Here is a 17,325-nt window from a genome sequence, read left to right on the forward strand (position 1 = left end):
GAAAGCCACATTTGGATGCAGTGAGACGCATATTGAGATATGTGAAGTCCACATTACATTATGGACTTTTCTATGAGGCAGGTACAGATGTACAGGTGTTTGGATACACAGATGCAGATTGGGCTGGTAGTATGTCTGATAGAAGATCTACCAGCGGATACATGTTCTCTCTTGGTAGTGCAACAGTTGCTTGGAGCAGCAAAAAGCAATCTACAGTTGCTTTGTCGAGTACAGAGGCTGAGTATAGAGGTGCTGCTGTTGCAGCATGTGAGGTAGTATGGCTGCAAAAGTTACTAGCTGATTTGGATGTGCAGGTGGAAGGTCCAGTTGTCATTTATTGTGACAACATGAGCAGTATACAGTTGGCTAGGAACCCTGTGTTCCATGCCAGGACAAAACATATTGAGGTACACTACCACTTTGTGAGAGAGAAGGTACTAGCAGGTGAGATTGACTTGGTGTATGTCAGCACACAGGATCAGATAGCTGATATCTTCACGAAGGCATTGGGTACAGAGAAGCTTCAAAAGTTTCGAAGCTTACTTGGAGTTGCAGAGATGCAGTTGAGCTTGAGGGGGAGTGTTGAGATTGCAAGCTCAACACATGTGGACATGGATGATGGACCGCCTGGTTAGATGGGTCCACACGTCTATACTTAGCACGTCGGTGGTCATTATGACTCTCACATGGCCACTGACTCATTACTTATTATATTCAGGTTGTTACACCTATTTACAGCTGGCATAGTTATAGCGCCAGTCGACTAGTAGAGTCGGTTATGCATTGTTTGACTTAGTAGGCCACTTTCCTTTTATGTTGTATCTTATCTATACTTTGTGTACATTGTAAAGAGTGTGGAAGAAGAAGAAGAAATTAGCAAGAAAACGTTTTGGCCTCCATCTCTCTTCTTGTCTCTTGAGTGAGCTTCTCATTGTGCATTCTGTGTGTGTTCGGCGCAGCATCTTGAGCATCTCCCCCCACCACGCGATTCTTGACAAAGAGTATCCAATAAAGACACATTTTTCTGCCTTTGGATCAAGCTTCTTCCGTAGCTCATCTGGCACATGAACATATGCAACACAGCCAAATACCTTCAAGTGCGATACATCAGGCTTCTTACCAGTAAAGCATTCTTCAGGAGTCATCCCATGAACTGCAGCTGTGGGAGTTCTATTCATAATATAAATAGCAGTATGAACAACCTCAGACCAAAAATGCTTAGGCATATTCTTTTCAGCCATCAAGGCGTGTGCAACTTATGCATTATGCCTGTTTTTCCTTTCTGCAACCCCATTTTGCTGTGGGGTATAACTGCATGTGAATTGTCTCTTTATCCCATGAGACCTCAGAAAATCACTGAACTCATTCGAAAGGTACTCTCCCCCTCCATCTGACCTCAAGCACTTTATTTTCAAGCCTGTTTCTCTTTCAACTACAACCTTGAAAGTTCTAAAGTGCTCAAACGCTTCACTCTTTTCCTTCATAAAATATATCCACAGCTTCCTAGAACAATCATCAATGAATGTGACAAAGTATAAACTGCCTCCAAGAGATACATTTTGTGTAGGCCCCCAAATATCTGTATGCACAACATCAAGGATATTTCTACTTACATCTCTGTCATGTGAAAAGGGTTGTCTTGCTTGCTTACCAAACTGACATGCTTCGCATACCTTATGAAATTCTCCAACTCTAAATGTAGGCAAACCTGTAATCAACCCTTTGGACTGCATTAATTTCAGCCTTTGTACATTTGCATGCCCAATGCGTTTGTGCCAAATTTCAATAACTGCAACAATACCTTTTCCTTTAGCATACATAGTAGCATTCATAGTAGGAATTCCAGCATCCAGGGTAAACATATGTCCAACTCTACTTCCCTTTGCAACCAATCTGCACTTGTCATTGAAGTCTTCTACAAAGCAGCCCTTTGCATTAAATATGAATTGCAGCCCTTGCTCTACTATTTGACTGACTAACACCAAGTTCTTTGTAATAGATGGCACATGTAATACATTTGAAAGACTCTTTGTCTTACCATCATGCAAGGATAAGGGAACTTTTCCAATATGTGAAATTGGGTGGCATGAATCATCACCTGTCTACACATAACCTGTATTTTGCAAATCTTGCATCTCTCCAAACCATTTTGCATGGCTGGTCATATGATTGGATGCACTTGAATCAACATATCAAACATCATCATGTGTTCCCTTTCCTGTAACAGCATTCAACATATGCTCATAACAAATAGACGCTCATTTTCGTCTTCATTCTGTCGCGAAGACGATGCATAGTTTCCTTGCTGCAACTTACCACTGCGAATATAATCTTTCTTAGCATAACATTGGGTTGCAATATGACCTGTTTTGCCACAGTAGTGACACACAATACCAGAGTTGTTAGAACCTTTGTTTTGCTATCCACCTCTTCCTCTAAAGCTCCCCCTGCCTCCTCTAAAGTTACCACGACCTCCTGAAACCTGCATATTACCAAATTGCTGATTCAATCTGTTTTGCTAGTTGTCACTACCATGTCCTATACCACGGCCTCTTGAAGAGAACCTGCCACACCCCTTTCCTGAAATGGAGTAGAAAGCTTGGACCTGTTCACCACTTCTTTCAGATGTCTCACTTTGCATGTTGATCTCTTTAGTGATCATAATGGAGACCAACTCATCGAAATCTGGAAATGGCTTTCTGACATATACGAAAGTTACAAAAGACTTCAAGCCTTTTCATTGTTAAGTCCACCCAAGGTAAATGACACCAAATCATCATCATTGGGCATTGCATCAATCACTGCCAAGGCATCTACAATGCTCCTTACCTTCAGTGCATACTTATTGATAGATATCTTCCCTTTCTTCAATGTATTCAACTCTTGCTTGAGTTGAATCTTTCATGCCTTTATATTTATAGAAAACATACTTTTCAAGTATGGTCCAAGCTGCATATGAATTCTCTACATTTCTAATATGTCCCAGCATATTATTGTCAATTACTGCAGATAGCCAATATATGACCTTTTTTTCTTTTGCATTCCATTCCTTCCGTGCCTTTGTCTCTTCTGCAGTTGGAGGATCACTCACCTCCGGCTTCTTTTCTTCACCTGAAACAAATTCGTAGAGACCTTTTACAATAAGAAAGTTCGTGGCACGGAACTTCCATGAAGGGTAGTTGTTCTTGTCGAGCTTCTCAATGATAGGGTTTTCACTGTTCTGTGCCATTATCACAAAACTAATACCAAACAGCAAGAAAATCTTCTGCAACCCTCGACCTGTAGTGCACAGCAATACACCAGACAACTTTTTTCACTGTTTGCTCAACAATATATGCAATCTGCAACCAGTTTGAAGATAAACATTGTGTTTACTCGTTGGTAAACACCTTTGAACTTACAGATCTGAAATTTGTAACCTGTGCACCTGTATATGGCAGACACAGCTGAAATTGCAGGGTATCTCGATTTGTTGTCCGCAACCTTGCGGCTCTAAAACGGGACTTTAAATGACCTCGGATGGCCAAAATAGCTGCGGAAAGCCCTAAAGGGTCTATCTGCAAAATACACAGCGCTCTTCGCGCACACCAAATCTCACTGCAATCTGAGATTTTTGCTCTGCCCTGCTTCCGGTGCCTCCACAGGCATTGTCCAAGAGAACGAGTGGAAGAATGGGAAAGCTTTTTACCCGTGGCTTGCTTACTCAAACCTTGCTTCTTCTCCTTTACTTCAGCCTTCGAAATCAACCTCTCTCAGTGACACAGCTCTGATACCATGTCAAGAATCGCATGGTGGGGGGATTTGCTTACGATGGTGCGCCGAACACACACAGAATGCACAAGGAGAAGCTCACTCAAGAGACAAGAAGAGAGATGGAGGCCAAAACGTTTTCTTGCTGGTTTCTTCTTCTTCTTCCACACACTTTACAATGTACACAAAGTATAGATAAGATAAAACATAAAGGAAAGTGGCCTACTAAGCCAAACAATGCATAACCTGAATATATGTTAACTATGCCAGCTGTAAATAGGTGTAACAACCTGAATATAATAAGTAATGAGTCAGTGGCCATGTGAGAGTCATAATGACTTCTGACGTGCTAAGTGTAGATGTGTGGACCCATCTAACCAGGCAATCCATCATCAATGTTTGCATGTGTTGAGCTTGTCATCTGAACAAGCATAGTATCGAATGAATCTGCGGTAAAATGAGGAGAGACCCAAGAATCCTCTCAAGGAGGTAGTATTTGTAGGTGTGGGCCAATCTCTGACACACTGCACTTTCTTTGGGTCATCTCTAGTGCCTGCTTCACTGACAATGTGTCCCAAGTACTCAACCTCAGTTTGCATGAACGAACACTTTGTCTCCTTAGCAAAGAGTCTATAATGCCTGAGTATATCAAATATCTGCCTCATGTGCATAATGTGAGCTTCCTTTGAGCAGCTATAAATGAGGTTGTCATTGAAAAATACCGATACAAATTTGAATAAGTAAGGCTGAAGTATTTTGTTAATGAGGCTCTAGAATGTGGCTGGTGCATTAGTCAAGCCAAAGGGCATGACTAAGAAGTGGTAGAGCCCACGATCGGTCCCGAATGAAGTCTTTATCTCATCCCCTTCACGCATGCGTATCTAATGGTAGCCGGATCTCAAATCAATCTTTGTGAAATACTTAGCTCCCTTCAACTCATCTAACAGGTCATCCACCCTAGGAATCGGGTATCTATTCTTGATAGTGATCTTATTCAGATCTTTGTAATCAATGCACATCTTGAAAGTGCCATCTTTCTTTTTGACCAGCAAGATAGGTGATACAAAAGGGGATGAGCTAGGCTCAATGAATCCCATATCTAATAAATCTTTGACCTACTTGGCCACTTCTTCTCTTTCATATTTGGACAGCCTATAAGGGGGTTTATTGACCGGCTTGGAATGGGGCTCCAAATCAATGGGATGATCAATCGCTCTCTTGGGAGGTAATGCTATAGGTAGCTGAAACAAGTCACCATACTCCGCAAGGAGAGCCTTAAGGGTTGAATTATCCTGCATTTTCTGGGACTGATCTACGGTTTTCTTGTTTAATTGCAGTACAAAAATCTGAGAGCGTTTCTTGAACTCTTTCTTGAGCTGCTTGGCTGTAATAAGTTGAAATTCATTGATGTTTTTAATTCCCTGTAGGTGAAAGACCTGTCCAGCCCTGAAAAATTGCATGTACAGTAATGAAAAATCCATGGAAATGGTGCCCAAAGTTTTCAACCAAACGCAGCCCAACACAATGTCTATCGGCCCCATATTGAGTGCAATCAAATCCACTTTCTGCTCATAATTTTTAGCAAGCTTAATAGGTACAGCTGGGCATACATGGGTACTAATTTCCTCACTCCCATTGGCCACTTGCACTCTCATTGGTTGCTATAAATCAGAGACAAAACATTTCAGCCTGTCCATGACTGCTCTATTTATGAAACTATGTGTGCTACCACTATCTACCAAGACAAATACATCTTTCCCGTGAATCTTGCCTCGAAGAGGAAGAGTGTTGGGGCTCTTAGATCCTGTCCAAGCATCCAGGGAGATAGTACAAACAGTGGCAGTAGCATGTGAATCATTCTTATCACCCATATTCACATCCACACGACTGCCAGGGTCAAATGGGAAGGTGTCAGCCGGGTCAAAGAATTCTTCTTGCCCACATTCCTCTTCAACCTCATCATTTTCAGCCGTGATTGCAAAGGCACTAGCATCCTTATGATTCTCATCTGATTCATCAAAGACTAACATGCTATGTACCCTTGCTTTTGCATTCCTGTAAGCACATTTAGATGCATGCTCGACTGTATACTTTTCCCTGTATTTTAAGCAAAGTCCTTTTTCTTTCCTCTCTTTGTAGAGGTCCATCGGGATAGAGCGTTGACCACCAAAACTGATATATTTTTCCCCTTGCTATCCCCTTGTCTATTTTCAGCTCTTCCTTGGTTTGCAGTCCTAAAATTACTGTTTTGCCTAGAGGCATTAAAGGTGGGATATGTGGGGATCTTCGGGGTGCTAAATGGCATATTTCCACCACCATAACTTGCTCCAAACTGCTCGGGTCTTACAACACTTCTTTGCTACCCAAATGTGACTGCATAGGTCTCCTTTGCTGCCCAAACAGTGGCTGAGACACCCCTCTTTGCTGCCCATGCTGAAATGAAGCATCTCGACGGTACTTACGAGAGTACCTCTCAACCGACTCAATAGCTTTGAACAAATCTGATGGGCTTTGGGCTGAAACATCAGCTGAGAGTTGGGGATCCAAACCATAAATGTATTTGTGAAGCTTTGCATCATCACTAATGGACTCAACATACATTATGAGATTGAGGAATTCGTTTGTGTAGTCATGCACCGTCATCCCACGTTGCTCTAAACCATACCATTGCCTTGCAAGCTTCTCCTTCTCAACCGGAGATACAAAGACTTGAATCATAAGGGCTTTGAATGCATCCCAAGTGTCAACGAGTTGCTGATTTTCCCTTTTTATGTATCGCCACCACGTGTGGGCAAAGCCCTCTAAGTGTATCGTGGCAAAGTGTATCTTTTGATCGTCATTTCTTAGCATTATGTCAAAGTAGTCTTCAAGCTTCGAGAGCCATTCTTCTAATTCAACTGGGGAGGATGACTAGCCATTGAACTTTAAGAAAATGATATTGTCTCTCAAGTCCCTTTCATAGTTGGGGGGCTGTCCCATATACCCAAAATGGGGCTGATCCATTGGGCTGCCAAGAAATGACCCATTGTTTGAGCGATTCCTTCCAAAAGATGGCTGAGCACGCATAGGTGGCATGGGTGCGGTTGATGGCTGAGAATTACTTCTTATCCCATTGTTTGTGGGCTCTTCATGACTTTGTGAGGGCTCTCCTTGTTCAAAGTTGATGTTGGGAATGCCCATTCTTTCCAAAATACCTTGGGTACTTGCATAGGCTGCATTTACGGATGGAATGGTCACTATTTCAGCTTGCATGCTTGGTCTATCCTCTTTTTCCTTGCCTTTCATTTGGGACTCCATCCACATTGAGAACTTGTCTGCAAGTGCTTCCATGGTAGAGGTCATTTGGTGCATCTCCGTCACCATTTGAGCTTGACCTTCCATTATTTCCCTATGCCTCTCCGCATGTCTAGTCTCGAGTGAGCTGAGGGTATGATTGAGTGCACTAAGACTTCCCATGGAGTGGGACAGGTCTTCCTCTTCAACCTCAAAGTTGGTGTCATCCCCGGGGTGCGCGGATCCCTTATTTACTGAATATCTTCATTTGCTTTGTTTTTTCCCCTGTTACCCACCATGTCTAGGTGTAGTCCCATGAGACCACCTGTCACTGTTTTGGCTATAACTAGAGCTAGACAACCCCAATTGACTCACTTTTTTGTTCAAAACATAGACATCGATTCCCTCTTTGAGATGAGCATATGCACACATTCCAAGTTTTATACATAAATTTTTGTAATCAGAAATGTGGGACTGTTCTGTGCAGTCCAGCACCTTGTCCACACCTAGAAAATGCCTGTTGTGGGTTGTAGGTACTTCATATGCTCCAAGTGGGTATCCAAAACTGAAAAAAGTTCTTGGAAAGTCCTGAAGATACTCTCCAAGGTCAGCACCTCAGTTCTTGGGAGTGGCAACACCTCTGCAAATGCAAGCAATTTCTCTAGCACTCTGAAACAGTCACAAGAGGGCTGAAACTGGGTTCTCCTTCTATTGCACTGCGGGATTCACTGTTTGCTTGGCATCATGCATCACTTGAGCACCCTTTAGAAATTTTGGCATCACTTCAGCATTACTGAGCACAAGATTAAGAATTCCCATAACTGTATCAACAAGGTAGGCTCTCATACATGCATAATCACTGCCATTACTGCATATATGACTACATAGGTGTATCCAATGATACATACATCCATCTTCAACCCAAGTAAGGCAATGCATTCCCATATATCACTGCATACATGGCTGCATCCATATCTAAGAGTACATTTGCTGATGTACATCCGTACATCCCATGCACACAAGAGTGTGTCATGTCATAGTCATCAAAATTCCATCATGCCAAGTCCATTTCTCAATTTTCCCAAGAAGTACCTGCACCTGCAAATGAGTTTTGGGCTCCGGATCACCAGGAGGTGGGCAAAGTTCCCCTCGGGCCGAGTTGTGCACCCCTTCAGTGTCTTTGATGGAAGGGGGGTCACCCCTCTTTTGTCTTGCCACCTTGCCGCCTAGCATCGGGCTTTTCCTCACCCGAAATATACATGGCAGACATTTATTAATTAAACACCCAGCATGAGATGCATTTTAGGAATGGAAATTTTGGGCTTTTCATGAAGTGCATGGAATTGGAATGGGGAATAGGGATAGAGAGCTTACCGGCAGTGACTCACTACCTACTCACCCTTATACAATGGATTTCTTAATCAATTCTTGGCTCAGCTAATTCACAAGAAGCCAAATGGGTTATGGAAGCAAAAATATAATCTCAATGAAGCTTCAGCATGAGTAAAATCCATTCCAATGCCATAAGATCAAATGGGAATGACTGAGATTAATATTCAGCATGCATACAATGCCTGGGACTCCTATTATCTACTTGGACTCATACATTCTCTCAAACAAGTGGATAGGATTCAACAAGAGGCTTAATGGGAGAGAATGAGAGCCAAGAATCGGTTACCTTGAGTCGTTTGAAGAAGAAGGCAGCCATTAATGCCACTTCAGTCCTTCATGAGAGCTCCAATTTGATCCCGCATGCTCCATAGCTCCAAAATGGTTGTGCTCTATCAAGAAAGGATGAAGTCAAGCTTGGGGAAGAAGGATTCTTCCATGGGGAAAGGGTATTTCTTGCATAGACTGATCAAGGGGGTGATTCCTTCCAAATGAGCACTCCATAATGCCTTCTTGCTTCCAAGAAGCCTTCAAATCTTGAGAATGAGCTCCAATGTGGCTATAGCTTGGGGCTAGGATGGCTCAGAACCTTCCCACGAAGAGCTCTTGCTGAGATTGAAGCTCTACTTCCATAGCCATGGCTGCCCACAAGTGCATGTCTTCAAATCTTACTTCTAATCTTCTTCCCATGCTTCTTGATGGCTGAAATATTGAGCTAGGTGTTAAGAGGGACTCCCGAGACCAAGAAAAGGCCAAAATCTTCAAGATTTTTGAGCTTGATGCCAAGCTTCCATGGCTGCCATGGACTGCACAAGATCAGGGTTTCTTGAAGTGGAAGAGGAGTCCAAGAAGCTAAGAAGGAAGCCTTCAATCTTGCCCAAGGGACTTGCCAAGAGCTAGGAGTGAGAGCCAGGAAGGAGAGGAGGGTTGGGGTGCTGTTAAGCAGGCCAGGAAGCAACCTGCATTTTGTGCTGCAATTTACGAGGCTGCTCCTAGAGGGTTGGAGATGACCACCCAGCTCAGCCCTGCTTGATTTGTGGCTCTTGAGCTTCAAAAATGGAAGGGGAAGGGTTGATGCTTAATGGAAGAAGGGGGAGAGCAAGATTTGGGCCTAGTTTCCTCCATGAGAGCTTGCAAGAAGCTTGAGGAATGAGGACAGAGAAGACCCTCCCTGAAAAGTAACCCCAGCTAAACTTTCTTCTAACTCTTGTGACCACGGTTACTAAGAGTTTACCTTCAAAATGTGCCAAAAAATGACCCACGAGCTGCCAAAGTTGGTCTTCCTCCCTCCAAACTTGGTCCAAGCCGCCATTAATGCTCATGCGTGCGATCCTTGTGGTCCAAAAATCTTTGGGAACTCCCCTACTGCTCCTTGTACCTGTGTACCAGTGACTCAAAATTTCATGTGACTAGAAAATTATAACTAGGTAAAATGAGAGACTAACTGGGACCAAAAACCTAGGCTCTGATACTAATTGTCAAGGAGAGGAACTGGGAGAGAGAAAGAGGAGAGAGAAGACTGTAGAGAAGAAGAAGAAGAAGAACAAAAGAGAGAGAAAAACAGTTACGAGGAGAGAGAAAGACTAGAAATAGAGAGCGAAAGACTAGAAGAGAGGGAAGGAAGACATGGAAGCTTGGAGAGCAAGGTGAAGGAGAAAAAAGACTTGTATATTTATCAGATAATGAAAAATTAAGTCTCTCTCACCTTATATACCAGCCAATGTAGCTAGTATTTCCCCATTATTAAATCCCCCTCTCTTACAAGAACAATGTAGTACAGAGCATACAGAGCCACAAAGAGCCACAGAGAGCCACAGAGACAGTAGTAGAGATAGGACCACAAGTTTGGGAAAAAGAGGATGTGAAATTACCTCCTCATGAAGAAAAAGTGCAGATGTTGCCATTCCTAGAAGAAAAAGGGAAGATAAAAGTAGGTGTGGCTCCATTTTCTAACCGATTGGAAAAGCCTGTGGATCTTATCAAAGAGTATGATCTAGTCAAAGACGTGGACACTTTTAAACCAAACTTAACATTCTAACAGTTTGCTGATGTTGTCTCCTAGCTATTGAAAGAAATTCAAAAGCATACTGACTAGAAGAAGAGGCCTAAGAATTGTTCCCTCCGTGGTGACCAAGTCCAACAGAGCCTTAGAACCTGTGAAGAAAGTAGATGTGGCTAACGCCTTCTTGGATCCTGGAACCCTAAAGATTGACGTATGGATAGAAGGATGCTTTATTACAGATGCATTGATTGATGGAGGCTCGTCTATAAACATAATAACAGATGTAGCAATGAAGGAGAGATTGGCATATGAATAGAAGGATGCTTTATTACAAACACATTGATTGATGGAGGCTCATCTGTAAACATAATAACAGATGTGGCAATGAAGAATCTAGGCTTGCAAGGAATGCAACCTACACAATGGCTTATCATATTGGTAGACCAAAGTAGAGTCTAACCGTTGGGCATTCTCCCATACGTAAAGACAACCCTCGTAGGAAGAGATATTGGTGGATGTTGACATATTTTTTCAAAGTGAAAAGCTGATAATTAATTTTTGAAAATTCAAAAACTCAACAATTTCTTTAAAAATATTTAAAATAGAATAAAATTTATAAAAATTTCTTAAAAATAAAAAATTAATTTCAAAAAATATTTAAAAAAATCAATCCCTTTTCTCATGATGATGAATGATAAATGGATATTCAATTTCTTAATTCATCATGTAATGATTTTTTTGTTCATTGAAAATCATTTTCAAATGCCAAAATACTTGAAAATTTACTGAAAATTTTGAAAAATGACTCGTAAATTCTAGATAAATTTTAGTAAACTTCTTTTTAATACTTTTCATCTTTGAAGCTGTTTCAATCATAATTGGATATATATATATAAAATCAAAATAATATTAAAAAATAAGAGAAAAAGTAAAAGTTTTAGATAAACAACAACAACACACAAACACTAATAACAACCAAACAAACAAACTAGGACCATACTAATTGTGCCTTGATATTTCTTTTGTTTTAAAGAGGTATCAAATTTTTTTCTAGTTAGTGGCTTTTGTTTTTTTGGACTCATTGCATCTTGGGAGTGATCCATGCGCATTCAATTTCTTGCATACACCCCACAACCACGATGAATTGTTAAAATAAACTTTAATAACCCCACAACCACGATGAATTGTTAAAATAAACTTTAATAACCCAATTTCTACACGCCCTTGCGCCAAACACACATTTTTCAAATAATTAAAATAAACCCACCATTCACTTAGCATGCGTTTCGTGCGCTACAGATACATCTAAGTTTATTTAGAAATGAATCCACCGTCACAAGTGCACGCACTAAACAAAAAGTTCTAAACACACTATTAATTTTTAATCAATAAATTTGCATTTAGAGACATCAGTCTGCAAAATGGAGTCTGGGTTTCGTTTAACGCACCACTTCACCCTAATAATTTGTAATTAACATTTTAAGAAGGAACCACCATTTTCTTTTTAAGGTTTGACACCTAATAAAATTTCATTCATTTTTAAATAATTTCTTAAAATGAACCATTCATTAAACTAATTTTCCTCACTGCACTTTTTCTCCTCTTCAATAAATGTGCTTCGTTGGGAATGGGCACGTGCAGTCTTTCGAGTTGTTTCTATTGTCCAATTTGATTATAGAAGTTTTGATCATGTCTTGAGTGGGTTGTTGTATTATGGTTTGGTTGCTAAAATACGATTACGGGTACGGTCTAGAGTTTTCTTTTTTGCATGATACGGGGATTCAGGGTGTTTGTTTGTCTTGCATTGCATGAAGCGTTCGATTGCATATGTGTAGAGGTCATGCTGAAATTTTTCTAAGATGTGGATTGTTTGGGGTGGTCAGTGAGTCACTCACATCTATGAGTGTCTATTCTAGTCAATCTCTTATTTATGGTTATCTTGTTATTTTTTAGGCATTTGTTGTGATTGTCTGTGTGTGTGTGTGGTGTATGTAATCTATCTAAATGGTGCCTCAAGCTTCTCCTCTAGTCCAATATGTCCCATTGGTGTCTCACGATTATACTTTATTGCTGGAGTCCAAACTCATTGGCAAAGCAAGCTTAGCCAAGTTTATCGCACTCTCATTACCACTCATTCCAGAAAATATTGATACTTGTGATCAGTTTCTAGCCTCTTATAGTAAGAGGTTTGGTCATGTTAGAGGAATAGTTGTCCAATTGACGCCTAAAAATTTAGGCAAGGCTCTCTCTTTACCCTATCGGGGCGACTCTTTCCCTACTGCTAGACAATTGTTCTTGAATGAGGATATCCTTAAATTGTTGTAGAAGCAGACACCAGATGTGTTGGATCCTGAGAAGATTCTTACTACTTCTGGTATTAGTGTCTCCATGATCTCCAATCCTGTGTGGAAGTAACTCTGCCAGTTCCTTCAGGACATGTTTATGTATGCCAAGATACCCTCTAAGTACCTTTCAAAGGAGTTGATTACAGCTTCTAGAATGATGTTGAAAGGCATAACTATTGATTGGAGTTCCTACCTTTTGTAAAAAATGGATCAACACTTTGTTAGAGCCATAAGGGGCAATGTAACTAATGTTACATTTGGTTCCTAATTTTCTGTCTTTTTGGGATATACCGTCCCTTCGATGAAAGTTTCTACCTTGATAGTTGATTCACCAAAAGTTCCTTCCTTTACTGAACACTCTAATGTCATCATTGAGGATCTTGATCCTATCCCTCCTGTGATAGTTCAGAGAAAGCGCTTAAAACAAGTGGCTGAATCAGCCCCACCTCCTCCTGCAGACTTCGTTCCTGTCCAATTTAGCAGTCACATACTAGCTTTCCTCATAGCGCCGAATATTTTTAGAGCACATCGTGAGAGTACTTTGGAGATTTCCATCCCTTCGGTACAACACTTGGTAGCTGGAGATGTAATTTGCTTCCTATGTCAAGATGTTCAATGGTCTATTGAAGTCTCAGTTACTGCTTGTATCCAGCAACTCTATTCCTCTTGCTATGACGAAGTCCAACAAACCAAAGAAGAGCCGAAAAAAGCAAATGCAGAGCTAGCTTCTACTCATGAACGATTTTCTAATCTTTGTACTCAAATGGAGCAACACACTAAGATAATTGATGCTCAGAAATGGACATTTCTAGTTCGCACAATCAATTGGTTGACACTAAAATCCAAGTGGTTAATGTGACTGATGAAAGAGAAAGATTGTTGAAGGAATCTCAAGAGCTTTAGGCTTTGTTAGCCACCCAGACAAAGGAGCTTAAGATAGCAAATACCACCCTCGAACATAGCAAAATCCAAATTTAGTAACTTAATGAGCAATTAGTCCAGTCACGTTCTTCTACATAGAGTCCTAGGCAACTAGTTTCTTCTTTGACCCCTGTGGACTTGGCAATTCTCCAACGACAGTCCACATTGTGTCCTTTGTTGCAAGGTAAGTGGAAAGGCTACAGCCACAGCCGAGTATGGACTTATTATTGTCTTCATTTGAGCAATTTCAGGAGTATATTCCTCTTGACCATTCCTCTTTTTCCCACTATCTGTTGGATCTATCTCTTCCAAAGGATGGTTGGAGTGGAGCCTGGTCTTCTAATTTGTTGATAGAAGTAGTCTGCATGGTCTTTGACGACTCTATGCCTTTGAATATAATACTGATGTCTTACATGTATCTACGAGGTGATATGTTAATTTTCGATGATGAAGATCTGTCTTGGTATGTCGGGGATGTGGTCTTACAAGCTTCTTTGTATGTCAACCATTTGGAGTTGAGGATCGATGAAATGTTCCGGTGCTATTTTTCTAAAGTGGCTACTTGCCTTGACACTTTATGGCATACAACGATTGATTCTGTAGTCTTGAACCAAAGACAGAACAAAGTCTCTATTCATGTGCAGAACACTAACCAACTAAGGGTTGATCTTTTAGATTATCTTTCCAAGAACCAACCATTTGATTCATCCTTCTTTGATGCTTACTATCGATGATCTGCTTTAGGTCCCTCCATTCCTAGCTTATCCTATTATCAACAAATGGCCCATCAATATGATGCTTATTTTTCCCTTTATCAATCCAACTCAAGAGTCATTTTACCTCTCATTTTCCAGCATTAGGATGCACCTCAAATTCCAATCTTTACCTATTGTTCTTTCATTGAAGATCAAGTATTTTCCCCTTCTCCACCTTGTCCTTCCCCATCCATACATATTCCTTTCACTTTTCTTGCTTATCAGCTAACACCTTTCTTAGCCTATTTGCCTAAATTCTCAGCTAATCCTTCTTTAGCTTATTCCTCATTTTATGATTTTTCCTACCCATCTCTTCATCCTCTTTTACCCATTCCTCTTCCATCTCCGACCGCTTCAATTTCTCAACCCTCTCAATTGGTTCGTGGATGTGAAGGGTTTGATCAGCAGATTCCAAGAAGAAGAGGATGGAGCTCAACTAATTCTCTTATGGGAGCACATATTAATTGGCCATTAATTCCAGGGATTGGACAACTGCTAGTAAAGCATACAAAAATTATCTCCTTTTTGCCCACTGAGGGCTGAAATGATGAACGGGTTGCCTTTTACCCATCCAACCTCCAATCCTCACTAAGAGAACTAAAGAGGGGCACCAACTAGCCAAAGGGAGGATGGGCTAGGACATCCCTTTTCTCAAAGAGAATCAAAAGAACCAAGACACGAATTTACAAGAGAGACTATATGTACTAGACACCCTATTAGAATATGAGAGAGAGAGATGAGAGGGGAGGGAGACAAGAGGAGAAGAGGTAAAGGAAGCTTTCCATTATGTATTTATGGAATGAGAAGATGAGAAGAGAGGGAGATTGCACTCTCTGCATCTCGGACTCCCCATTAGTATTTTTCCGCTCCTGCACCAAACAACCTGCATTGGACTCGAGTCCGGAGACAAGAGGAGCAGAGGTAGAGGAAGCTTTCCATTATGTATTCATAGAATGAGAAGATGAGAAGAGAGGGAGACAAGAGGAGAAGAGGTAGAGGAAGCTTGCCATTATGCTACATAATAAAAGAACTTACTCATAGTTTACCTCAAAGAGATGGACTAGCATGAGGGTATTCTAGAATGCTCTCATGTGCTTGTCATTGTTCCCCCCCATTCCATTCTCCATGGGCTCTTTATATAGCCTCCATGAGGAATTAGATTAAGCTAATCTTCTTGATTAACATAATCCTAGATGACGTATGGCATCTTTGAAAATATGGAGAATAGTGGATGGGACAAGTCTCCACCTTGGTCATCATGTAAGAAGCCAAGGGTGGTGGTAGACAAAATAGAGAAATGGAGCTAGATTACAAGAGGTGGGTGCCCAAAGCACATTATTATAATATATTTACAAGAAGGATAGAATGGAAAGTTGGTGTGGTGAAAGAGAGAAGCAAATTGCATGTAGCCAGCAGTCTGCGCCTTCGTAACTTCAAATCCGTGAAGAATCTGAAAAATTTTTCTTCTGTAACTTTGTAGACCAGGTCAAAACCGATCGGGCTGAGCGTTGATATTTGATTTTACTTGGGAGTTATTGAGATTATAAAAAATAGCTTCCAAAAGTTGCTTTGACTTTAGTCCCCCATATATGTATAAATACATATAAGCATGTGACAGAAGGGGTCCATGCTTGTAAGCTTTTGTGTAAGATCCAAATGACACCATGATATGGATATTGACTTGTGTACTAGGGTGAGGTGTCCTATAATGATGGTGATAGATTCCAAATCTCAGTGATGCAGGCGGAACACATGTGTAGTTGGAGGCTACTCCTTTGAAAAATCTATGCACTCACTCAACTCCTAGGTGTAATCCATTTTTATCTTCACTAAGATAACCATCCCTTTTACCCTTTACTTTGACATCCCTCCTAAGAACTTGTTCCCCCCATTTGCTAGAGTTATCATACTTGAGAAGCAATGTAGCATACCTAGTGCTTGAAGAGTAAACCCAAAGTGATATGGTAAAGCTCTTGATAGGGGTTTTGGCCAAATTTTGTGGTAGAAATCCGGGTTGTAAAAAACCCGGATCATTAGCCCTCCCCTTAGGCCAGAGGTATTCATGCCTCTAGCTTGCTAGTGATGGTCCAGTAGAGCAAGGAGGACTGCACCCCCTCATTGGTGGCTCTTCATTGAATGAATGCTCCAAAGTGTTCATATTTCTTTTAAAATAAGGCTTCAGTCACCATCCATTTACTCTTGTCTTGTGAACTCTCCCATCCATGTCACCTAGCTGATAGTTGCCATTTGGATATTTTCTTATGACCATGAATGGCCCTTCCCACATGAACAAAAGTTTAGCATCCTTTATGTTATCAAAGCGGTTATCATAGCGTAGTACAAGTGATCCTTCCCTTATGTGTTTGCTAGCCAGTTTCTTATTAAATGTCTTCCTCCTCTCTTCAGTCTGCATGGAATAGTGTTGGACTGCTGCTTCTCTGTCTAACTCCAGCCTCTCTAGATCCAAGATCCTTTCCTCTAACTTCTTATCTTGATTCTTCTCTCGATTGGCTACTAATACACGCAAACTGGCTAGTTCCACCTCTATAGGAAGCAAAGCCTCTTGGCCATAGACGAGGTGAAATGGAGTATAGCCAAGTGAGGTTCTGAATGAAGTCCTGTAGGCCCAAAGAGTTGCACTTAAATTTTTATCCCAGTGCTTGGGGTGCATGTGTACTTGCTTGGTAATTATCTTACAAATGACCGAACCATTACATTGTGGGTAGTAGGGAGTAGAATTCTTGTGCTTGATTTTGAGCCTTTCCATTAGCTCCCCTACTAGGTTGGCCCTAAAACCAGGACCCCGATCAGAGATAATTTCCAAAGGTGTGCCAAACCTGCAACAAATATTTTCAAACACAAATTTCTCCACTTCTTGGGCTGTGATCCT

The sequence above is a fragment of the Lygodium microphyllum genome, chromosome 21, assembly GCF_053477565.2.
Source record: "Lygodium microphyllum isolate KBCC chromosome 21, Lygodium_microphyllum_v1.1.10, whole genome shotgun sequence".
NCBI lineage: Eukaryota > Viridiplantae > Streptophyta > Polypodiopsida > Schizaeales > Lygodiaceae > Lygodium > Lygodium microphyllum.